Source organism: Gopherus flavomarginatus, chromosome 3, assembly GCF_025201925.1.
Source record: "Gopherus flavomarginatus isolate rGopFla2 chromosome 3, rGopFla2.mat.asm, whole genome shotgun sequence".
Taxonomy (NCBI): Eukaryota; Metazoa; Chordata; order Testudines; family Testudinidae; genus Gopherus; species Gopherus flavomarginatus.
In genome coordinates this window covers 260,982,635-261,008,864 of record NC_066619.1, presented here as the reverse complement: position 1 = coordinate 261,008,864, position 26,230 = coordinate 260,982,635, and the positions used below count along the sequence as shown (strand labels likewise).

At 42.3% G+C, this 26,230-nt stretch overlaps 1 protein-coding gene and 1 long non-coding RNA gene across 4 annotated transcripts in view; one reads left to right on the top strand and one right to left on the bottom strand.

Moving 5' to 3' along the window:
* Positions 1-26,230, top strand: part of JAKMIP1 (janus kinase and microtubule interacting protein 1) — a 265,410-nt gene that overhangs the window by 71,288 nt on the left and 167,892 nt on the right. Inside the window, exon 1 of one of the 3 annotated variants that reach the window (XM_050947698.1) lies at positions 17,183-17,272. The exons of the other annotated variants lie outside the window; for them this stretch is intronic. The gene's annotated coding sequence lies outside the window, so the exon portion shown is untranslated. Of the gene's footprint in view, positions 1-17,182; positions 17,273-26,230 lie in introns of those variants that run through there. 3 annotated transcript variants of the gene reach the window in all.
* LOC127048381 (uncharacterized) lies at positions 17,173-24,646 on the bottom strand. The gene is made up of 3 exons (XR_007773620.1): positions 24,370-24,646; positions 21,690-21,784; positions 17,173-17,255 (listed from the first exon to the last, which is right to left on the bottom strand). It is a non-coding gene; the product is annotated as an uncharacterized LOC127048381 (long non-coding RNA).

Below are 26,230 nucleotides of genomic sequence, written 5' to 3'. Positions count from 1 at the left end.
CACCTGACCAGAGGACCAATAGGGGGACAAGATACTTTCAAATCTTGGTGGAGGGAAGTCTTTGTGCTTTTTGTGTTGTTTGTTGTTCACTCTTGGGGCTAAGAGGGACCAGACGTACACCCAGGTTTTCCCAATCTTTCTGAATCAGTCTTTCATGTTTCAAAATTGTAAGTAATAGCCGGGCAAGGCGGATTAGTCTTATGTTTGTTTTCTTAACTTGTAAATGTGTCTTTTTGCTGGAAGGATTTTTACCTCTGTTTGCTGTAACTTTGAATCTAAGGCTGGGAGGGGGTCCCTCTAGTCTATATGAATCTGAGTACCCTGTAAAGCATTTTCCATCCTGATTTTACGGAGATAACTTTTACTTTTTTTCTTTCTTTAATTAAAAGCTTTCTTTTTAAGAACCTGATTGATTTTTTCCTTGTTTTAAAATCCAAGGGATTGAGTCTGAACTCACCAGGGATTGGTGGGGGGAAAGGAGAGGGGATGGTTAATTCCTCCTTGTTTTAAGATCCAAGGAGTTTGGATCGGTGCGAAGCCTCTCAAGGCAACCCAGGGAGGGGAAAGTCTGGGGGGAAAAGGAAGGGGATGGTTAATTTCTCCTTGTTTTAAAACCCAAGGGGTTTGGGTCTGGGTTCCCCAGGGAAGATTTTAGGGGAACAGAAAGTGTGCCAGACACTAAATTCTGGCTGGTGGCAGTGTACCAGATTTAAGCTAGTAATTAAGCTTAAAAGTGTTCATGCAGGTCCCCACTTTTTGTACCCTAAAGTTCAAAGTGGGGGAAAAACCTTGACAATGATAGTACAACAATTGTAGTTGGAATATGTATTGACAAAATATTGACAAAATATTGAATTGGACAACTGAAAAATGACCTAATATAATAGATGAATATTGCTTGGGAAGTATTAGGCACTTACAAATCTCCTTTTCTTCCTCATCTTAGTAGTAAAGAATGCACTTTCTTCAGCCCAACCTGCAATACTTCTTAAAAGGCACTAAGTCTTGCTATATCTGATCCTAGTCACTCCTTCATCGTCATCAAATATATTCCCTAGGATGTGCTGACTGTGTTTTTGGCATCATTAAATGTTCTGTGGATGGATGACTTTGTTGAATAACTAACCTGGAAAGTTTCCCCCCTGCAGGATCTAGTTCTTACCCAGTTTACTGTGGATCTAACTGTGCAACCACTTACATGTGGAAGTGACTTTACTTCCATGTGAGTGAGTTTTCTGACAATGGGACAACTCAGATAAGTGAAGTTACTCATATGGGTAGGTGTTTTCAGGATCAGGTCTTTCAGATTCAAGCCTGACAAGTTGGAAGCAGACTTGAGTGCCTGCTGAGTTTATTCTGTGTATAAAGTATGCTGGCTGGCCTTCCATTCTGTCAGTCTTGCACCTTCCACAAGAACTTACACTACCTGCATGTGAATTTATATTTGCGACTTTTTTTGTGCCAGTGCAGAGAGCTGGGCTAATCTGTCTTTTTATTCATGTGTCGTTTGGGCAGATGGCAGCCACTTTTAGTTGGTGATCTTCTAAATTATACAGTAACTCCTCACTTAAAGTCATCCCAGTTAACGTTGTTTCGGTGTTAGGTTGCTGATCAATTAGGGAACATGCTAGCTTAAAGTTGTGCAATGCTCCCTTCTAACATCTCGTTCGGCAGCTGCCTGCTTTGTCCACTGCTTGCAGAAAGAGCAGCCTGTTGCAGTTATCTAGTGGGGACTTGGAACCAGGGTGAACCAGCAGCCCCCTATCAGCTTCCTGCTTCCCTAAATTCCCTGTGCTGCAGCCGCCCAGCAGGCTATCAATTGCAGTTCAGCTGTCCCTCCCTGCACTGCCATGTGCTGCTTCTGCCCTCTGCCTTGGAGCTGCTCCCCAAGCCTCCTGCTTGCTGTACAAGGGTGGGGGGGAGGAACGGGAGGGGGCTAATGTTAGGGTGTCCCCCTCCCATCTGCTTCTAAACCTCGCTTACCCCTTCTTCTCCATATAGAGCAGGGTGGGGACAGTGACAGAGAGAGACAGAGCAAGCCTGGGGCAGCAGTTACTGTCTCAATTTCCTCATCCACTTTAAAAGACAATGCACTTAAGAGTGGGTCAGCTTACTTAAAGGGGTAGTGTGCATCTCTCTCTCTCTCTCCCACACACAAGGTGTGTGTCTGTCTCTGTCTGCTATGCTGTCTCCTCTCCCTCCTGTTTGTGCTGCATTGATGAGAGGCTACATTAACAATGTGTTAACCCTTGAGGGCTCAGCTGAGTGCTATTAATCATTTAGCAGTAAGGCATTTCCTGGGAAATATCCCTCCTTCTTCCACCCTCTAACTTCACCACCTCAACCAAGCTTCACAATCATCATAGCTGTGAACAGTATTAAATTGTTTGTTTAAAATGTATACTATGTGTATATCTATATAATATATAGTTTTTTGTCTGGTGAAAAAAATTTCCCTGGAACCTAACCCCTGCTATTTATGTTAATTCTTATAGGGAAATGGGATTCGCTTAACATCGTTTAGCTTAAAGTCGCATTTTTCAGTATCGTGACTACAATGTTAAGTGAGGAGTTACTGTATGTGTGCATTACCAGACTTAAGAGGTTGTCCACAGATGTCACACTTACTGCAGTTTTATTTTTGGAGAGCCAATATTTATTTTAGTGGTTGGGTAAAATATTTTCATTATAATGAGGGAAGGATCTACCCATTTGAGCTCTTAGCATGGTCACACAGTTTTAGACAGTCTCCTTCCTTTTACACTCTCCTTCTTTTACTACAAGAAGATTTCATTAGTGAACTTATGAACTTAATACCCACCATAAAAGTTCTTGAGCACACGAAACCGCGTTTTTCCAGCAGGAGAGGAGTGTTTTTCATTTGCAAGAGCCACATAATTCTGTTTTACATTCACTTCCACATTTCACAGAGAGTGAAGTGAGAAAAGGAAAATAGGGGTTTATTATCATCAGAATATTGTTTGGTGCTCCGTATTTGCATTTGAGTTCCTATTACTTTACATTGCATAGATCATTGACACTGGAATCTGCTCTTTTGTATGTTACAGAGGAATCAACTTGTCACAGTTGAGCTTTCCTTTTTGTACGGTGACCTATAGGTACATTATTCCACTTGTTTCAGAGAATCTTATTCAGAACAATAAGTAATTGATATTATAGAAATTTTATATATATATATATATATATATATATATATATATATATATATATATATATATATATATATATATATATATATATATATATATGTATGTATAGAAAGGACTACTTAGCAGAATCTTCAGATAAGTCTTTAGATAGGAAATGAATATCAACTGTGCTTCATTTTAGGGGTGTGCATGTCTGTGTGAATTTAGATGGCTTGTTCGTGAGATGTGCCAGACTAGCAGTCCTAGATATAGAAGTCTTCTCTTTATCCACAAAAGAGGAACAGCGGCATTGCAAGCTTCCCTACCATGCTGCCCAAGCTATGTGCCTCATCCCCATCCCCATCATGAGCTAATGGGACCATCTTTAGGGTTGAGCTTCTTAGTCTACAGTACTTGGGCTATGCTGAGGCTGCCAGAGGTGTTAATAAGATGATTTATTGGGGGGCAACACTTGCCTCTGGGACCTGGACTGAGACCTACAAGCTTATTTCATAGCCTTTTTTTCATAACTGAGCCAATGAATTTTATAGGGTGAAAAACTGATTAGTATTCCTTACACAATTTCCTGTATTTTGTTTGTTGCATCCTGGTCACATTTGTTTTCTAGGTACTTTTCACAATTGTACTGTGGTGCTACACACTGTTGCTGTTTGTTCATGCTTGTGCCCTGTCAAATGTATTATTTAAAAGTATATAGGAGGCCTATTTCCTGCAATGGGATCCGTGAGATCATAAGGGTACATAGAGGATTGGAAGCCTCAGATTATGAGAGTTAAAGTAGCATTAGTGCCAAACTCACCTCACAATTTTAAAATAAATAAAATCCATACTTAATAAGGAATTAAGAAATGTGCACATAGGACCTCACCCAATGTCGATTGACAAAGGTGTCTTTTCGTTGACATCAGTGTGCTTTTGGATTAACCCCATAACAAGCATAACACATGATCTTTCATTGTTGTTTTTAACAGCTACTGCTTTAAGCACCAAACAGTGACTCCTCCCTGGAATCAGCTATTACAGTACACAAAAAAATAGTGTCAGAAGCTATAAACTGAAGTTAAATTTAACTTCTTTTCAGTAAAGGAAAATTTCAGCTGTCTCTCTAACTAGGAAAGAATGGAATTAGTAGGGAAATCTTACTAATTTACTTTTATTCCTAAAAGTATATTTTGGTAAATGGAGAGATGGATAATGGTTTTCATTAAGTGCTACTTTAAAATTATTTGGAGAACATTCTCTGAGGTACTTGTCTAATTGGGGACTGCTTATTTATATAAGTGCTCGAGTACCTTGCTGATTTAGGGTCTCAAAATTTACTGAGAAAATAAGTGAAACTGAAAAGGATACGAAGTTATTTGACTCATTTCCAGTGCTTCTTGCTTTATGTTGTCCAACTTTTAAAATGACATACTGGCAACAGAAGTGAACAATGAAACATTTTGAAGGGCTAGATGTGTCCGAGGTTTGGGTCAGGGATTTAGAACTTCTTGCTTCTTTGTCACTGTTTTGAATTTTCTCCTGGTTGTCTGATATTTAGAGATCTACTGTATGTGAGATGAGTTAGGACCTTTGCTGAGACAGATGGTCACAGCACTAAAACTGCTATTTACACTTGACTTTCTAGCTGGAAGTCCCAGAAGGACCAAAATCTAGATAAACATGCCAAATTCATTTACCTCCCCGAGAATTTTTGCCAATCTTACAGCATAGGAAGTACCAGTATGCATATTAGACATCAGCTGTATGGCAAGGGCAAACATTTTTAATAACTGAAATGTAGGAAAAGACAGACAAAAAGGAGCTTCATTTAAAATACTCAACACATTAATTACCATGGAGAATGCCATTATGAGTGGTGATTTCCACCTAGCTGATAACATAGGCTGCAATGGATTGGTATTTTAAAAAAAAAATTACGCTAACTGTAGAAAGAGGTCAAACAATTTCTCACTGAAATGATGATAAATTGTCGAAATGGCATATCAGTTAGGGACTCTCTCTGTCTTTCTTTTTTCTCAGCTGGTATTAATAGTACAGCTCCACTGAGTACGTATATAGATTTACACCAGCTGAGGATATGACTCTGTTTTCAATTCAGGATGTGGTTAAAAGGTGGTAAAAGATTAAAAAATGGATAAAGTATAGTGCTAAGATGTCTAATTATTCTGTCTCTATGAATGCAGAATAAGTAAAACAGTGATTAACAGTGGCAGCAATGTGCTGCCTACATAGGTGTGGCAACATACCAGAATTCTGCTGGACATGCAAAAGCAGTAATGTTCAGGTTGTTTTAAACTGTTGACGTATGGTGTACAACAGCTTTGTGATCAGTATCCCTGAATCCTGATGGAAACATTTAAAAAAAAAAAAAAGCTGTAGACCATTTACCGTAACTTTTAAAATGTAACGTGGCTATTAAAATAAAACCTTAAAGACAAAATTACCATTGAAACTAATTCTGTGTTTTATAATTGTCATGGGTGATCTTTAAGGTTCTGGCAATATAATAAAACATTATCTATTTATTTAAATTTGCATTTTGATAGCTGCATCATTGGAAATTTATATTAAAAAAGTCTAGTCAGTGCATCCTTCTAGCAAGCAGCTTTCATTCCTCTATTAATAAACGACTCACTTGCCTCAGTTTGTATGTCAGACAGGAATATCATCCTTGAAGCCAAGATGCTGATGTCCCAGCTGGCACACCTCATGGCCTTGTGTTGTGGTCTGTTGCCAAATCCCCTAATGCTAATGGGTATGTCTACAGTACAGCAACATAGCTACAGTGCTTCCTACATCAACAGAAGGGCTTTTCTAATGATGTAGTTAATCAGTCTCTCTGAGACGCAGTAGGTAGGTTGATGGAAGAATTCTGTTGATCTAGCCACATGCATGCTGGGGGTTAGGATAACCTAATGACAATGCTCAGTGTGTGAGTGATGTTGCTAGGTGGATCTAATTTTTAAATTTAGAGTAGGCCTTGGTAACTCCTGTCTTTATACCATTTCCTCTCTGAGCTCAGATTGGCCCAGTTCTGAGGCTGGGAATCTGTAGGACATGCAGAACTGTCAACTGATAATAGATACTTTCTATATGGCTTGAAGAGACCTACTGAACATGCTTAATAACTGACACCCTTCTGGGATTTTCTTGGTTCTTATCTTTCAACGTATGCAGAGACAGATTCAAGCAATCCATAGAAATGTAGGGCTGGAAGGGACCTCAGGAAGTCATTTAGTTCATCCCCCTATGCTGAAGGAGGACGAAGTATACCTAGACAATTCCTGGCAGGTGTTTGTCTAAGCTATTCTGAAAAACCTCCAGTCATAGGGATTCCACAACCTTCTTTGGTAACCTATTCCAGTACTTAACTATCCTCTAGTTAGGAAGATTTTCCTAATATCTAACCTAAATCCCCCTTGCTGCAGATTACTTCTTGTCCTGTCTTCAGTGGACATGAAGAGTATGATAGCCCTTAACTTAGACTTGATGTACGCTAGGAAATTAGGTCGGTATAACTCTGAACGAGACAGTGAAACTGACCTAACCCTCATGGTAGACACCACTAGGTCTATGGGAGCATTCTCCCGTCGACCTAGCTACCGCCTCTCTGGGTGGTAGATTACCTATGCTGACAGGAGAAGCCCTCCCATCGGCATACGTAGCATCTTCATTGAAGCACGACAGCAGCACAGCTGCAGTGTTTTAAGAGTAGACAAGCCCTTATTTGAAGTCTATCAGGTACCCTGGCAGTCTTCAGTCCATTCCTTCTCAACAGTGCTGCTCTCCCTTTGTATATTGCAACAGCTTATTTTTTAAGTCTAAAGCATGTGGATTTTATTAGCACCTAGCATAGATGTTTGGTGTTGTCCAGGACCAGTCAAAACATTATTAAAGGTGTCAAACCCTGTCTACATTAGGTGCTAATACATGTTTTTAAACTACTTTATTAAAATATGTTCGCTAACGCATTTTAAAAACCCCTTAGTTTAGAGAAGGCCAAAATGTGTTCTGGGACCGCTTCAGTACCTGACAGAAAGCTTAATGATATGTTCCTTGATTATTGTGACTAAGATTCGATTGTTTGTCAATCTGATGTATTTATGAAGGGCCTGATTTTGTAGTCCTTACACAAGCAATAGTTACTTGCTTGTTGTCCCCTTCAAGTGACTAAGGATTGGAGGACTGGACCCAACAACTGAATATTTTATTTTTTATTGCTAATGACATCTGCTGTAAAAGCAAGATGAAAACATTGGGGAAGCATAAAAGGGGATACTAATTCAGATCTTACTTTGTGTTATTAATTTGTGTCTGGTTACTGGTTAGCATTTTTTCATGGCTGTATATTAGACCATTTCATATCTTAAATTATAATTTCCCTTTTCCTGCAAATCTCGTGTTCATTGGTTTTTGGAGACTTGGACTTCATAGGAGAAAATTCAGTTCACATATTAATTGGGTCTAGCTAGGTTTCCGAGTCTGCTGTGGACCTTTCTTGTAAGGTGATTACTGTTCTCCACTCACTTCTACTGATTTCAGGAAGTCGTGGTTACTTGGAGCTTTTCAGAAAGTGCTCAGCACCATGCAGGATTGTGCCCCAAATGTACAAGTTACAACTTGTCTCCATGGTGCATTAGTCTGCATTGGAGAGGTGTAAATTCTAGTGTGCCCTAGCATGTCATGCACTAACTGGCCCATGTAAACCCTGCTGGTGCACACTAAAAGTTCCCTAGTGCACATTAATGTAGTGCTGTTTCAAATGCTACTACATTAATGTGCACTAGGGAACTTTTAGTGTGTGCTTTAATGAGTCAGCTAGTGTGTCACACTATTGTGCATTAGAATTTACTCCCCTCTAATTAAGACTAATACACCATGTAGACAAGCCTTTAGTCCTCCTGTTTCTTCTCCTAACTACATGTTTTAAAATATCAAGAGGAACATGAAGTGTTGATAGTTTAGTTTAAAAGAAAGTTTAGCCAGGGAGAAAAGAGGTGCTTGTCTTAAAAACTTAGACGTTCTTGTTGTAGCAATATTTAACTGAGCAGGTCATCTCTTTCAATATTGTTTCAGTGTTCCTTTTTATTACTTTCTCCTTAATTTTATTCTTACAGTAAGCATCTCAGAACCATGCATATTTCATAACTCTTTCTCCTCTGGGTTTTACTTTTCACATAGCATGGAGGCTGTTTGCTTACACTGGTGCTGCAAATGATTTCTTCATTAACTGCAAATCAGGCTCCCCTTTTATTGATCCTTCTTGCTGCTGGTACATGCTCTTCATGTGATGATCTAATAGCTTAGTGATGCTCTTCTGGAATCTGATATTTCTTATTTCTTCTTCAAGTGATTGCTCATGTGTATTCCAGAATAGGTGTGTGTGCTCACCATATGCACCGGTGCCGGAAGCTTTTCCCCCAGCAGTACCCGTAGGGGAGTGCCCCTAGCAACCGCTAGAGTGGCGCCTTCATGGTGTGGTATAAGGGGCTCTGCGTGCTCCCCCCACCCTCAGTTCCTTCTTGCCACCAGTGAAGGTGCTTCGGAACTGCTCTGCTCCAGCTTGTCTGCAGCTCTCCTCCAGAACGCTTGTTCGTTCAGTGTAGTAGTACCTGTAGTTAAAGTAGTTTAGTTTAGTGCGCCCAGGCTGGGGCATGCCCCTGCCCCAGGTTTTAAGTCATGCGACACTTCTAGACGAGCGATGCCAGTGAGTGATCCGCACGCAGACTGTTCATGCTGTTTGGGTGAAACCCATCTCAGCGGTTGTTGCAAGATTTACAAGTAGTTCAGTCCTTGGACCAAAAGAGAGAGAGACATTCGACTCTGGGCTATCCTGATGGAGTCGGCGTTGACCCCAACTCTGGTTTCAAGTCGGCACTGGGTACCACAGTGTTGGTGCGCGGTGACCCCCCCCAAGAGCCGTCTACTAGTCAGCACTGCTCCCTATCCATGGCGCATGCCAAGATGGCTGAGAAGAAGCCTTCGCCGCCACGGCACTGGAGCAAAACTGGGGGAGAGGCTAGACCCATGCTGGGCAGTCCTCGGTCCCCATCAGCTTCTAAGTCTCTGACTCAGGTTGAGCAGAGTAGCCTGGACCATTCGGAGCAGGCTTCCCTGGATGTCTGATACCCTCCACACCGGAGGCCCTGCAAGTGGCCTGAGATGTTATGTCCATGCCAGTACCAGGGGCACCCCCAACGCTGGCTCCATGGTCCAGAGGCAAGCTGCCGCTGGGATCTCTGCAGTTGCCCCGACTCGGTACCGGTACCGGTCACGGTCGAGGGAATGTTCCCAACACTGTTTGCCACTCAGCGACCATCGCGTGTGTAGTCCACACTGGTCACCGTCGACCCCTACCAGGATGTCTGGCTGGGTTCTGACTGACAGAGACTCCAGGGACCGCTCTACCCCGAGGAGTGGATACCGACGAGATCAAGGCAGATGCTGCCAAAGGTCATCGTCTCCAAGGACCTTATCATAGCCACTCGTGACATGAACGTCAACGCCTTTCCCATTTGTCATCTTGCTCCGGGACCCCACCACAGCACCACTCCCTCAGCCCCATCGCAGATCTGCCCACTGGACCCGATCAAGGAGCAGTTGCTACCGGCAGTACCATTCCTCCATGTCGGGATCACGGTCTCGTTGTCGGCACTGTTCCCGGCACTGCCGCTCCTCTCATCCAGGGACAGTGGCAGGTTGTACACCAGCCTGGCCTCCCTTTGTAGTCGTCGATGGATGGGATTGTCCAGCCAGGCTGAACAGCCTGCTCCGCTGGTGCCACAGCAGGTGCAGTGGCACCGGGCTCTGTGGCTGGCACAGTGGTACCAGGAGGCCCCATGGCTCCCGACGCAGACCCCGGTGGGGGCTTGCTTTGGTGGCCAGAGCCTTGCAACGGCCATCGGCCTCCCTCTCCCAGCCTCCGAGGAAGGAGTCGGTGGGACATGGATCTTCAGCGCCGTGCCCGGAGGGTGACCAAGGGGTGGATCCTCCAGTGTTGGTGGACATGTAAAGTACCACCCTTGCCTTCTCACCCTCCCCCGATGAGGCAATTATGGCCCCTCTGTCCCACAGGAGGACTCTAACGCCCACCAGGAGCTATTGAAAAGGGTGGCACCAAACCTCAACCTTCAGGCAGATGAAGGAGCCCTTGGACTCCCTTTTCAATGTTCTATCTGCCTCAGTGCCGGGCAGGGTGGCCCTGCCACTCCACAAAGAGGTGGTAAAAATTTCAAATTCCTTGTGGCAAACCCTGGCCTCCTTGTCCCCCATCTCAAAGAGAGCGGAGCACAAGTACTTTGTGCCTGCCAAGGAGCGTGAATATCTATACACCCACCCTGCCTCTAACTCCCTGGTGGTCGAGTCAGTCAACCACAGGGAGCGGCAGGGCCAACCAGCCCCTACTCTGAAAAATAAAGGAGGCTGAATTTATTTGGAAGAAAAATGTATTCATCCTCAAGTTTTCAGTTATGGGTGGCAAACCATCAGGCTCTCCTGGGTTGGTATGTGTTCATTCTGTGGGGCACTCTGCCCAAATTCGAGGACTCCCTCCAGGAGTGTGACAGGAAGGAGTTCAAAGCTCTGGTGGAGGAGGGTACAGCAGCTGCCAGAGCAATCCTGCAGGCATCATTGAATGCGGCGGACATGGCTGTGTGGTCCATGGCCTCTGCAGTGTCCATGAGAAGGGTGCTGTGGCTCCTGCAGTATGGGCTGCCCAGCAAGGTGCAGAACTCCTTGCAGGACCTCCCTTTTGACAGCAAGGCTTTGTTTGTTTGTGGAACAGATGGACATAAAACTGCATGGCCTGAAGACTCCCGCACTACGCTTAAGACTCTTGGCCTCTATGTTCTGGCTCTGGCGAGACCTAAGTTTAAGCAGCAGCAGGCTCCCACCCTGGCCACTCACTCTAAATATAAGCCTCCTTATAAAAAGTTGTGGGACTATAAGAAATGCCTGCAGAGGCAGCCCCAGTCCGCCCCCCAGCCTGGGTACTCCAAGGGCAAACAGGCAGGGAAACGGCAGTTTTGACGGGATGCCTGGGGGGTGACCTACCAGTTTGCATCAGGGATCAACCCACAATAAAGCTTCCCTTCTCCAACTGGTTGTGTGCTTTTCTCCCAGAGTGGTCATGGCTGACCTCGGACCAGTGGGTCCTTAGCACCATCTCCTGGGGCTACACCCTCCAGTTTACCTCTGCCCCTGTCCCTTGTGGGGGACCTCTCTCAGGAGGCTCTGCTCAAGCAAGAGATGGAGCGGCTCCTTGGCTAGGAGCGGTGGAAGTGGTGCTAGTGGAGTTCAAACGCAAGGGGTACTACTCCCACGATTTCCTTATGCTGAAGGCCAAAGAGGGGCTCAGGCCCATCCTGAACCTGTGAGGCCTGAACCAGTTCACGGTGAAGCTCAAGTTCCACATGGTCTCTCTGGCCTCTGTCATCCCCTCCCTGGATCCCGGGGACGGGTATGCTGCCCTCGATCTGCAGGACGTGTACTTTCACATCCATATATTCGAGGGGCACAGGTGCTTCCTCCATTTCATGGTTGGGCAGGAAGACTATCAATTTATGGTCCTCCTGTTTGGCCTGTCCATGCCCCCCAGGTATTCACAAAGTGTATGTCTGTGGTGTCGGCCTACCTCAGATGCCGTGAGGTCCAGATCTTCCCCTATCTGACTGGTCAAGGGCAGCTCCTGGTCCCAGATGTGGGATCACGTGGTGCTCCTCCTGTCCATGTGCGCCACTCTGGACCTGTTGGTGAACGACACCAGGTCCACATTAGTCCCAGTACAGTGCATAGAGTTTATCAGGGCAGTCTTGGACTCCACATTGGCCAGGGCCTCCCTCCCACCGGACAGGTTCGAGACCCTGAAAGGGCTTATCGACACAGTCACAAGGTTTCCAGTCACAAGGTTTCCATAACAGCCAGAGCATGTCTCCAGCTCCTGGGTCACATGTCGGCGTGGACATATGTGGTTCACCGTGCCAGACTCAGGATGAGGCCCCTCCAGCTCTGGTTTGCCTTGGTGTTCTCCCAGGCCAGAGACAGGATGGACAAGGTCCTCACTGTGTCCCAGCCAGTGATCGCCTCCCTACAGTGGTGTTCCTCCCCGGGGAACATGTTCTGTGGGGTCTCGTTCAGAGGCAGGCCCCCGTCGATGGAACTGATGTCTGACACATTGGACCTGGGGTGAGGAGCCCATGTGGGGGACGTTCAGACCCAAGATCTGTGGTCTGCACAGGAGCTGGCCCTCCACATAAACGTCAAGGAACTCAGGGCGGTCTGGCTGGTATGCATGACCTTCTGCTCACACCTGGAGGACAGGATGGTCAGAGTTTTCATGGACAACATGGCCTCGATATTTTACATCAACAGGCAAGGCGGGGCCCAATCCTCTTCCTGGAAATCCTCAGGCTGTGGAACTTCTGTATAGCCCACGACATTTGCCTACAGTCCTACCACCTACCAGGTGGCTGGAACTTGTGAGCGGATTGCTTGAGCCGGGACTTCTCTTCTCAGCACGAGTGGTCTCTCCACCCAGAGGTGGGCCACAGACTTTTTTCCAAAGGTGGGGAACTTCCCAGGTGAACCTGTTCACAACTCAGCAGAACCGTCGATGTCCCCAGTTCTGCTCAAGATGGGGCTGGGACTGGGCGCTATCTCCAATGCATTCCTTCTATCCTGGTCAGGCTGGTTTCTCTATGCTTCCCCCAATTCCCGCTGATTGGCAAGGTCCTGGAAAAGATAAAGATGGACAGGGTTTGGGTCCTCCTGATTGCCCTGGTGTGGCCCAGGCAACATTGGTACGGGACCCTCACAAGCCTGGCAGTCTCCTCGCTGTGGCTGTTGCTGTCCTGCCTGGACCTACTCTCCCAGGACCAGGGCTGCCTCCTCCATCCCAGCCTAGTGGCATTCTACTTCATGGCATGGCTGCTCAATGGTTAGGCTGGGAGGAAAGGATGTGCTCGGAAGGAGTTCAGCACATCCTCTTGGAAAGTAGGCGACCCTCCATACATCGAGCCTACTTGGGAAAGTGGTCTCAGTTTTCCCGATGGGTGGCTGAGTGGAGCGTTTCCCCTGTGGCTGCCCCGATCCAGTTTATTTTAGACTATCTCCTTTATCTTAGAGCTCAAGGCCTAGAGCTCTCGTCCGTCAAGGTGCACTTGGCGGTCATATCGGCCTTCCACCCGCTGGTGCTGGGGCACACGGTATTCTCCCACGCTATTACTGGCTGATTCCTTAAGGGATTGGCTCGTCTCTTCCTGTACATTAGGCCCCCAGTCCTGCAATGGGACCTGAACTTGGTGCTGGCTAGTTGATGAGTCCCTGCTTTGATCTGTTAGCTAGATGCTCCTGGTTGCACCTCTCGTGGAAGATTGCCACCAGGAAGGCTATCACATCTGCTAGACGGGTCTCAGAACTCAGGGTCCTGACCTACAAGCCCTGTACATGGTGTTCATAAGGATAAGTTTCAGCTCCGTCCACATCCTTCGTTCCTCCAGAAGGTGGTCTCTGCCTACCACATTAGTTAGGACATTTTCCTGCCAGTCTTCTACCCCAAGCCCCATGCATCCGGTGAGGAGCACCGCTTCCATACTCTGAATGTGAAATGGTCTCTGGCCTTTTACCTGGAATGGACTAAGCCGTTCAGAAAGTCTTCACAGCTGTTCATATCCTCGGCTGAATGCATGAGAGGTTGGCCAGTCTCCACTCAGCAGCTCTCCAACTGGATCACCTTGTGCATCTGTACTTGTTATGACCTGGCGGGAATCCCTCCGCTGTCAAGTGTAAGGTCTGCTCATCCTCGTTCACTGCCTTTTTAGCTCATGTCCCCTTTCAGGCCATTTGCAGGGCTGCCACATGGTCTTCTGTTCACACGTTCACCTCACATTATGCAATCATCTACCAGACCAGGGGTGATGCTGGGTTCGGCAGGGCTGTGCTCTGTCCCGAGAGTTTGTGAACTCCTACGCACCTCCAACAGGTACAGCTCAGAATCACCTATTGTGGAATACACATGAGCAATCACTCGAAGAAAAGCTGGTTACCTTTTATGTAACCGGTGTTCTTCAAGATGTGTTGCTCATGTATATTCCACATCCCGTCGTTCTTCCCCTCTGTCGGAGTTGCCTGGCAAGAAGGAACTGAGGGTCGGGGGAGCATGCAGTGCCCGTTATACTGCACTATGGAGACACCACTTCAGGGGTTGCTGGAGCGCTCCCCTATGGGTACTACTAGGGGGAAAACATCTGGCACCTGTGCACGTGGCAAGCACGGACACCTACTGTGGAGTAGACATGAGCAACACATCTCGAAGAACACCAGTTACAGAATAGGTAACTGTCTTACCTGTAATGTAAATCAGCTCCCAGATTTTTCAGGGTCTGTTTTTGTATTTATTTTAGCTAATATTTTCATCACACTCTACATGTATTGAAGACCATCAATAGATATATTGTTGGAAACACAGTGAAATCCTCAAAAGGCCATAATCTTATGAATTTAGCAAGGTCAAAATCGGCCCCCCAAAACTGACACAAGGGCCTGAACAGCAAACTAGTGTGCTGGGAAATCAAGTCTTACATAGGGAGTTGAGGTGCTTGCATGAATCCAGACCCCATCAATCTGGGACAGTTGGTTGATGCCTAGTCCAAAAAAGAATCTATCTGTGACTCTCCCTAGGGGTATCAAGGGATGAGAGGTACCTCACAGCTACCTGTCCTCAGCATGAAGCAGCTTGTCTGTGCCTGCTGTAGCTCAGCTCCCTGAAACCAACAGCCTCTGGCTGCACACAAGCCCTAACGTTCTTGACTTTGCAGACGTCGGCCTCTCTGTGCAGAGTAGTGATAGACACACACCAACCTCCAACTCCTCAGCCTGTGCCCCCTGCAGGATCCAGCCCCTGTCACTGGGCTCTCTCAGAAATTGCCAGGTAAGCTGTGATAGTGTACACATAGCTTGACTGGCACAATGATACAAAATCAAAAGTATAACATGCCTTGAAACTCAATTTTAACAGACTAAAACCCTTGACTAAAGTAGTTTCTCACCTAAAGCAAGCCCCCACTGTCACCAACCCACCTGGTTGGGATCCACTATTCATGGATGCAAAAAGCCCTGTCTTTTTTGGTCCCTCAGTGATGGACAAAAAAGGTGTCCTTCTACCTTCCTCTTATACCTCAAAGCACACTGTATTTATCCCCAGAGCCGAGCTGACCCTCTGCAGTTTCTTTTCCTGCAGTGCTGGCTTCAAGGTGTCTTCACGTACTTCTGTTTACTTTGTATGCAGGTGGGGCTTTCGCTATATTGACTTAGAATGCATAATTTACACATGACTGCATGAAACCTGTTTGTCACTTCTGCCTGAGACGCAGTCATTATACATATTTTCAGTACGTACACACATCTCCTTAAATAGCATCTGTATATACATCTCACAATGATTATGAAGGTCAATATGATATAAGCTTTTATTAAATGCATCTCACAATCTCTTTTAGATGAATACTGTACTAAGAAAGTAGCATGTAGGGTTTAATGAGCTTGTCAGACCTAAGAGGAGTTGCTGTTACAGGACAGAGAATCCTTTGCCAGTTGAAATTTGAGGGGTGCTTAGGGTTGCACCTGGGATAGTTGATGGATGCCTAATCCAAGAAAGAAAGAATCAGCTGTCTACAAACCACTGGATGGTTTGGAAACCAGACTCAACCTCTCCACCATGGCATAATTTTAACCTCAGTCAGGGAATGAATATATTCCCTGCTGCAAGAACGCACAGATGCATGTGGCTTTTAGATTAGCAGCATAGCCTGCACACTGAAGCCTAGTTGTTTTCAATCTAAATCACTATATGCATGCTATCAGAACAGAACCATTTTACCTGTTATATCCTCGTGCTGAACAGCTGAGCAACCGAATGCTCAGCTCCATAACCCTGAGCTTCCTGTTCTGCCACCACTGGTCTGTTAGTCACTATGCACATCTACTGTTGTCAATGCTCAGAATATGTTATCTTGGTTGCTAGGAGTGCAAGCTTCAACTCATTGCAATTCATGTTAACAATCAATCCCACATTAGTGTCTAATATTATTGCCCCCCCAAGATGAATAATGACAGCATTCCGGGAGGCACATTGTTAGTGAAGTTTATAAATCAGGGATTTCAGCTATTACTAATTTCAGATGGATCAACTGAAGTGGATTCTGTCCTGTAGAAAACAGAGTTGGAATCTCTGGTGTCCTGCTTCTGTACCCTTCTATACTCAGTGAACAATACTGTAGCCCAAAATTCACACCAGGAGTGGAGACTGCTGGTGACTACTTTGGAAGTACATGTATCAGCCTTTTAATGGTTTACCTTTCCTGTATCCCCACTATTTGTTTCATTTTTAGAATTCCTAAATACCCACAGGAAAACCCTAAAACAAAGTTAAGCAATATGCATGATTAATAATTTGACCAAATCTTTTAATTTGGCTGCCTCCATAGCTATGTGTATTAAAGAACACTGTGTTTGTAACACATATTTTCTGTGTGTGAGGATATTTTACATCAGATTAATCTATGCTATACTGTGTATCAGCAATAAGGTGTCTGTTCTGACATTTTCTACTTGTAAGATTAGTTACATTTATTTTCTGGTAGTTAGAAAGTTTTATGCTGGTATATAGTAACAGGGAAGATGCTGGACAATCTGTGTGACTAATGACTTTATATTATGACTTAAAAAGGAGATGATATACTCCGTTTAATTTCATAGCACAAGAAGAGGCCACCACATGTAGCAAGTGTTTAAAATAAAGCCCTTTTCACTGTTATTCTTACAGTCTACATATCTTTAGACAATACTGATGCCACTTCTGTCATACAGTGAAGCAGAATGGTTTAGATTATATCTTTGTTCTTCTGTGTTTTGGCAGATGTCACTAATACTGTGCAGGATTTTCTCTTTATTGAAGAAGAGGATGAATCAATAGAAATCGCACTTGGGGGGAAAATGTCCCATACTTGAATATTCAGTAATTCATCTACTTGCATGGTCCACGCTACATATTTTCATCTTTAAATAGGACACAACTGTCTTGGAAGCCTGTGGACCAGGGAATGGTATGGCATTGTTAGCATGTTATAGATGTGTACATTTTTTAGATGTAAAACTATATAAACTATAGACAACTTTATTCCAAATATAGGATGCAAAGTTTTATTTTTGATGTGTTTGAGAATAAGACACAACCCACCTTGCAGTCAAACAAACAACAAAAACAATTTTTAGTGTTATTCTAATGCTGTTTAGATAGAGCCTTTGATTGTGTGTTCAGTAAGGAAGTTCTAACTGAATCAAACCGAACAGAGTTTCTCCTAGGGATGCTGTCCTACCATTTCTACCTTTTAATTCATTTTCGTTATAAATCAAGCAGTTCGTCCCCTGAAAAATGCTTTTTCATGCTTGTTTTCTTGCATGAAGTCTTAGACCCATCTTCTTTGCTAGTTTAACTTAGGCTGTGTCTGCACTACATTGTGAACTAGGGCTGAGTCTCCCTTGCTTTTCATACTTATGCTACCTCTCATCGAGCTAGCAAGAGAATAAATACAGTAGAACGTCAGAGTTCCGAACACCTTGGGAATGGAGGTTGTTTGTAACTCTGAACAAAATGTTGTGGCTATTCTTTCAAAAGTTTACAACTGAACATTGACTTAATACAGCTTTGAACTTTACTATGCAGAAGAAAAATGCTGCTTTTAACCATCTTAATTTAAATGACACAAGCACAGAAACAGTTTCTTTACCTTGTCAAATCTTTTTTAAACTTTCCCTATATTTTTTTAGTAGTTTCACATTTAATACACTACCGTACTGTACAGTATTTGCTTTATTTTGTGTGTCTCTGCTACCTGATTGTGTACTTCCAGTTCCAAATTAGGTGTGTGGCTGACCAGTCAGTTCTTAACTCTGAAGTTCTACTGTAGCAATGTAGCTATGGTAACATAGGTACTGGCAGTGGAGGTACAGCTGAGCATCTGGTTTCCGGCAGATTTGTCCTAGACACAACTCAGCTGTGCCTCTGCTAGCTACGCTGCTATGTATACTCTCACTAGCTTGATGAGAGTTAGCATAAGTATGTGAACCTGAGCAGGGGAATCGCACCCCTTGCTCATAGTGTAGGCACAGCCTAAGTGTAGAGCACTGAGGGAAGTGACTCATTGGGCTTCAGTAACATACAATTGAAAATAAGATGGAGAGACAAAGAGTAGAGAGGAAAGTGAAGAACAAAACAAGGAGATGATAAAAAAAATCAGAAATATTTTTACAAACTATTTCCCCAGTCATGTAACATCTTGTTCCTATTTTAATTTTTGATTGTGTCTAACTGGCTTACTTAGATCATAAATAAGGGATTTCCCAATCTTTTCTTCCATTCCTAGAGGTTTTTAGTTCTCATTTACTAGCCTCTTGCTAGTTGTTTATATACATTTTTTTTTTCTAAATTCTAAATGCTTCAGAAAGATTACGTCTGGTTAAAACACTTAATTGTTATCCAGCCTCTTTCCTCTCATGCCTTACTTCACTACTTTTTTCCAGTGTGAAGCTGGTGTTGCCTATCTTGCCATTAGTGGTGGAAAGATTTTTGTCTCACTCTGTCTCACACAGGCACACACATTTCCTCTTCCATCCCACCCCCTACTTTCTTGTTTTTAAATTTCAATACTGAAAGTGTAGGTTCCAAGGGTACGCAGCAAGGAGATCTTTTGTATATTCAGGGTTGTACAAAGATGAAGTAAGTAATCCACATAGCACTCCTGCATAGGCAGCTAGTTTTCCTATAAAGCAAATAACTGACTTACCCAGGGTTACACAATAAGTGACAATGCTAGATCTGGGACTTCGCAAGTCCAAAAGTAAAGCTGTATAGGGTATGATAAAACATAATATTTGTGCATCAGTTATTAGTGAATTAAAATAATTTAGCTTTGGCTAATGCAGTCATTCTTATGATCAGTTGTTTCTTGTGTATGCTTCCTAGATTATTCTTAAATATACATTTTGAGATCTTAGTGTGGGAATTTATGAAGGAGACAAGTTCTTCAAAGCATTATCCTACTGACATCACCTCTGTCTTTCTGGGTTCATCTTTAGCCAGTTGCACTTTGTGTAGGCACTGATTTTTTTTAGGCATTGGGAGAAGATGCTGTTTTACATCTGCCATAAGAGATGTAGAGCTGGCTATCAACTGCATGTTACTGATAGTGTTTTTAAAGATCTTGCATGGTGGCTGTGAAGGAGGGAAAGGAGAGGTTCTTTGCCTTTGCTATAGGAACTGCAAAATCTTGAGCTGCAGATTTACTCCATACCTGCTCAGTTCAAGTTGTTTCCTCTGTGACTAAGTAGAGTACTTCCCATTTTGAGGAACTGTCTTGAGACTTTGCAGAGAAAATGGATCAGATTACAACCGGAGATGTTTGTCAGTGGTAGTCCAGCAACGTCTTGAGGAGATAGAGGTTAGGTCATCTCTACTTTTGTCTAGACTAGTGATGTTCACTGATGTTCAGGATATATTGGGAGAATTTAGTTCCACAACCTGTTCTTTGGACCCACCTCCTTTCTGGCTGCTGAGGCTAATGGGGAAATACTGGATTTTAAAGAGAGCAGAAGACAAGCTGTGTTAAAATGTGCATGTCAGCCTGTTTTACACTGACTGTCAACAGTCTCTGGGGGCTGTTTCAAAATCTGGAGTTCATCAGAGCACACTGGTATTCCAGCCATGCCTTTTACTCCAGGAACAGGGAGGGATGCTGGCATAGGAGCTTCAGTGGGAAGAGAAGAGTCTGAATTTGTTTCATCTCCTTCAGATGCTAAACTTACTTGACAAAGATTTTTCTAGTCCATCAGGTTAACTTTGTGTATTTGTAATGCATAGGAATCCAGACCTGGATTTCTATATGTCAGAGAATGGTCATGTACATGGACCATTTGTATAAATGGTACTTGCTGTAGAGATTTGAGCACTGGATGCTCCCTTCTGTTTGCACAGGAAAAAGGTAGTAGAAGTCAGTGGAAAATGGTTGGGGACATCATCTTAGCTCCATCCACTCATCTGCTCTTTTTCTCAAATTTACTTCATCTCTTCTATGGGAATGTTATGGGAATAAGGCTGCCTGCATCAGGAGGGCCAGGTAGCAGCCACTCTACATGGCTTACTTCTTTTTAGATCATCAGAGATGCAAGTGGCAAAGCAGAGATAGTAATTGATATTGGAAGCAGTATTAATTTCCACACTGCAAGGTCCCTTCTTCTAGGAGGGAGTAGTCTGACTCAAAGGATGGAGTGGCTAATATCAGCAAGGCTTATTAGGCAGCTGTTACATACTCGTGGGTGAGAGGGAGGGGAGAATACCTATCAGTTTTGGACCTCCTTTCCCCATGGATCTTTTAAGGTTTGCATGCCAAAAGCTCTGCCACCTCCACTGTCACCAAACCCCTCCACTGTGTTGACAACTTCACAGAATGAAACAGAGTTTCCCCTTCTGGTGACTTTTTCATCATGAGAGAATAAATCTGACCCCATATAAGAAAAGTGCTACAGGAAATTGTCATCTGTACAATGGGTGACAATTTTAATTGAGAACTTGCTTGAAGAAGAAAATAGTGAAGTAGCAAAGAATGTGCCTTATGGCCTGCTGGGGTACTGTTTGATTGTCTCGTATGACACATAAGTACAGCTAATTGGTGGTTCATTAATATCTTACATTTAAATACTTGAGTGTGGATTAACTAAAGCTAGATCATTATAAACACATGTAATTAGTGAAAAAATGTGCAAGATCGAAGATTTTTCAACATTCGTTAACATAATTAGCTTTAATATGGAACAGAGAGTTGTTTTAGCTAATAAAGTTTTGGAGGAAATGATAAACGAGTGTGACTCCAAATCCTTTCTAGTTTGTAATAGGAAGGCATGAGCTGCCTTTGCTCCTGGCCGTGCAATGTGATATATCTCCTCATGATGAATTGCATAAGGATCAAACTTAGGTCACAGGTAGACATAATGGGATGATTTTTGTAAGCAAAAGCTAATAATAAAAAATGGATGATGCTGACTTGCAGGAAGGCAAAATAATGCTGCATTTCAAAACTCGTTTTCTGATGCAGCAAAAGCTCTCTGATTTTAAATCTCATAGGCAATGCTATTTAAAGACACTCTTTATCCTTGAGTCGGTGATGTTCTTACTAATCTAAAAAGCAAGAGTTGAACATAGATTAGCAAATTGATTTAGACTGATTACCTTGTTCAGCTGGCTTTGTGTCTAAGACACATGTTGAAGTAGAGGTGAGAAAACTATTTGCAATGACCAGTGTATTTGACAAATTCGTCTTTTTTTCTGTTTGAAAATTATCCATGAACAAGCTTCATCTTTTACAAAATTGCTTGTTTGGTGGTATTCTATGAAAGGTTTGTGCAGAGGTATTTCATCTTGTGAATTTCTTGTGAACTGTTGCAATGGCTGTTGCTTTAAATACTCACCATTAGTAGGTTGCTACTTGTCTTGTCTTAAGGGACAGGTTAGTCAGTCACATGATCTTTGTTCCTTGAGTCAACAACTCTGAAATCCGAAAGACCTGCATGAAACATATTCATAAATGACTGCTTATATAAATATACACATTTGCATGAGCATTCACAGCACTTTACCATTACGGAGATATTCTTGCAAATAAAATTGTACAAAATCCAGGGAGAAAGGATGGGTCAGTGTTTAAGGCATTAGCCTAGCACTTTAAAGTCCCAAGTTCAATTGCCACTCCAGGTCCGATTTTCTGTGTGAAACTGGGCAATTCACTTACCCCACCCTCCACCTCCTTTCCCCGTCTGTAAAATAGCTGTAATAGTACTTCTCTACCTCACCGGGGGCTTGTGATAATAAGTATATTACAATGTGAAGCGTTTTGAGATCTACTGATGACAAGCGCTAGATAAGAGCTGGCTATTATTATTGTGTGATCGTTCAAGGAAAGCAAATGGGCAGAGAGTACAAGTGGTTTCAAAGCAAATTTATGATTATAATCAAAAGAGAGTTCATTAATTCTTCCTTTCAGTATTTTCCCAAACCTGGCTGTGATCAGCTTTTAATAGTATAAATACTTCTCCTTTTCTTAATGAAAATGGTCACTGGAAATCGTTCACATGTTGATTGTAATAGGAATTCAGCATTAAAAAATAAGACATGGAGGTTAATATTGCAGTAGGAGCATGCATAAGGGGGGCAAGCAGGGGCATGGACTCCCCCTAGTAATCGGCAGGGGAACAGAGCTCCTCTGGCTGCATGGGGAAAGCGAGCTCCTCTAGCCCTGGGCCTGTAGGGGGGAGAGAGAGGGCACGGAATGTGCCCCTCTTAAAGCCTTAAAGTTTTATACCTGTGCATGCCCCTGCATTACAGGGTAGATAAAAATATTTTTTTTAAATTAAAAAAAAATCAGATTTTTTTTATTTAAATGGAATTTTCTGAGTTTATTTAAATGATTTTTTTTCTTTTAGAAACAAACCAGTTTTAAAATGAAATCTGAATTTAATATGGTAAGGTCTAAACTTATCTCTTGAAACATTTAAATAAAAAATAAATATACTGAATTCATGACCTTTATGACCAGAAACTTTGAGTTAAAGGGTCTGCTTTTCTACATACAGAATTGGGGAGAAACATCTGACTTTTGAAGTTGAGCTTTATAAATGTGGCACAATAGGTCATGTATTGTATTAAAATCACCTTGCTTTGATCCTGCTTGGGACTCAGGGGCTGTGCTTAGGGGTGCAAGAGGCTAGTACAATCATCACAGATACTGGGACCTGGCCTCTGACTCCAGGAAACACTGTCATGTATCTCGTTAAGTTCAGCTACTGAACGGAAATAATCAGCTTAATTCACTGACTGCAGTTAATTCATCTGTTTTAATAACTCATTTAGTTGTAAATGTGAAACATGTTTCAATAAGAGATGTTTATTTACCCAAAACATTTAAGGTTGTTTTGTTTAATAAACAAACTAAATTTTGGGTGCTGTTTTGTGTGTGTAATTAAATTCCAGTTACCATCCTAATGCAGTTTGACACAAATCATGAGTAAAAAGTTAATTATATAATATATCATTCTCCATTTTCTAACATACCAAAAGGTACAGTTATTAAGAATCTGAAAATAGTAAGCTATAGAATTGGTTAAATAAATATATATGGTTACAATGTACGCTCCTAGGTAGCAAAAAGATTTACCAAATGTAGCGCAAAAGCTTTATTTAGTTGTAAATCATACCATTTAAACATCGATATCAGCCAGTGAGAGTGTGCCATTTTTAGAAACTAACAAGTAAAAATGGAAAAGTTGATTAAAATTGATGGTTTCAATAAAGACTTTCCACTTGGTGATTTAAATCATGGTTTAAATTGCCTTATTTAAATAAATCCACTCTGTAGCATTAGCCCTGCTTTCCTGACTATTGTGCGTGTGTTTTGATTATTGACCATTTTCATAGCTTTCCATGGGACTTAGGAACTTAAGTGCCTTTTCAAAATGGGACTTGGGCATCTAAGTTGGTTAGGTGCTTTTAAATATTTTATCTTACATACATCGTCCAAATGAATTTGGCTTTTCATGATGATGCTAGAAAAACTACTCATTTGAGTAATGAAGTCTTAATTTCACTTATCCTGGTGAATTTCACTGAATAATATTAACGTCTTGGAAATTCACCCTGTGGGATATGTGGATTTTTAAAGCTCCATCAGGTCTATGTGACAAGGATAGAAATGGGAACAGAAATGCATGAGAATTCCCAACTGTAGGTGCATCTGTTCTTGAGTTTGGGATAGATAGAAAAAGAGAACTTTGCAACACTGCCACAAAACTGTGTGTGTGTTTTACTTTTGTGGAAGTCTGTTCTTTTCCCTGGAAAAGTCTGTCTCCCATCATCTGCTGTTTGGAAAGCCAGGTATTTTTCAGCGTGGCTTTCTCTACTGTTACACAGTTTCATAAATGTGGAAATTTGCCAGAATTACTTTTTTTTCCTCCCCTTTTGGTACATCTTAAAAAATCCTAAATAAAATTTTTATTTTTGCATTAAAAACAGTTGTAATTGTTTATTTTTATAATATGTTTGTAAAGCTCTGTAATCTGACAAGCTCTCAGTACAAATATGAACTACTTCCCATACCTTGTAGAGCCCAGAAATTCTCCAAGTACAGCAAAGTAATAGTGCAGTGTATTAATTCCTGGGTAGCTTTTTCTACCCTCTAAGCACAGGGCTTTGCTAGCAAGGCACTAGGGTTGGATGACTGTACAAGTGCTGGTGCAGTTTCATCATGCACTTCACAGATAAGTGTAGTGGTAGACAGTTAGATAAGTGTAGCGGTAGAAGTGTCCTTGGTGAGATAAGTTAAGCAATGTTATGCTTAGTGACTTACAAGAATTCATCTGCATGTTGGATGTTCCTGTGTTGTGAACAAACAAATGACAAAAAAAGGAAGAGTTACATAACTAGCAGCTTCTGTGGCCATAAAAAGTTCTACTTTGTATCACTGACTGAGACTTATGGTCCCATATTAAAGATAGTGGGTCTTCAGCTTCTTGTATATTCATACAGAAGAGAAAGTATGAACCACTTGTATGGCTTTGTAAACAACCAAGGAAAGGGAGACAGGAAGTCAGGCAACTCAGTTTTTTTCTCTCAGGCTCAATGTCTACGCTAGTAAAACTACAGTAACTATGATTAAAGATGCATCCATATAATATTCTATATGGTAAAAGTGGTTTCCAGAAGATGTAAATTCAAGGCTTGAAAATTTTAATAACTATTGAATATTATTTGTCCTACATGTAAGTCACTGGTGAGAACTGAGGTACGTGTATAGTTTTATAAGGATAGGATGAAGTGGGATGTGACTATTTAAATAAAAAGTTTGAAGAAATGTCTATATTTATATATGATTATTCTTAAATAAAATTAGAATGCACCAGGTTTAAAATGTACAAAGAAACATTTACATTAGTGCCATGAGTTTTTGGTTTTCAGAAGAACAGTTTAAAAAAAGAAAACACTACTAGGGCTGTCCAGCAAAACAACAATAAAAAAAACAACCAACCAATCAACCAAAAAAACAAAACAAACAAAAAAACTACACCCACTACTGGGAGATCATCATATAAGCATGTTTAAAAAAAAATTAAAAAAACCAACCTTGTATTACAAGTGGAGTCTTAAACTAAAAGCATTTTTAAAATATAATTTTATTTTCACTATTTTATACATTTTTTTTGTATGACAATCAGCGTGGACTATGAAAATAATCTAGTTTCATTTTCAGGTTCTAGTCCTTTAGCACAATAGTGAAGTTTTGCAATCAGACACTATTGTTGTTTGAACTAGCTCGATCAAAGCTAACTTGGGTATGTCTACACATGCTACAGTAACACCTCTGACTGCTTTGTAGCTGTACCCACAGGCTCTTAATAACATGTTTAATAACATCACATTTCTTAACATTCTCCTCTCTGAAGACATAGTAGCAACTCTGCTGTATCTCTTTTGGCTCACTTATGGAATGGAAGGGAAACCATGCACGTAGGCCCTCAAAGATATGCATGAATATGTCAGAGGGACATGCACACATACATGGATGCTGAACTGAGTGTAACAGAGTGTTACCTGCCAATATTAGCAATGAAATAAGAAGCAGCCTAATTGGAGAGAGACCAACTTGATTTGATTGCATTCAGTTTTGGGTGTTGATGTCATTAAATAGTAAAATTGTTTAAACTTTTTCCTGTGTTTGAATCATGCTTCAGAGGTTTTCCTGTGATATGTGGTCGACTTTTCTTGTGTGTTGTGCAAGTGCGTAGACTTGTTGTTCAGTTGGTGACACAGTGAAGGGCATTTCTCGGCAGTAGGAAACAGATTCTAGGCTTTGTACCAACAATGGTGATGTAGCCACCATGTGAGGAGGGATGTGTGATGCTTTGTCATGACAATTCAGACAAAGAGGAATTTAAGTTAGTTGCTGTGTGTGTATTAAACG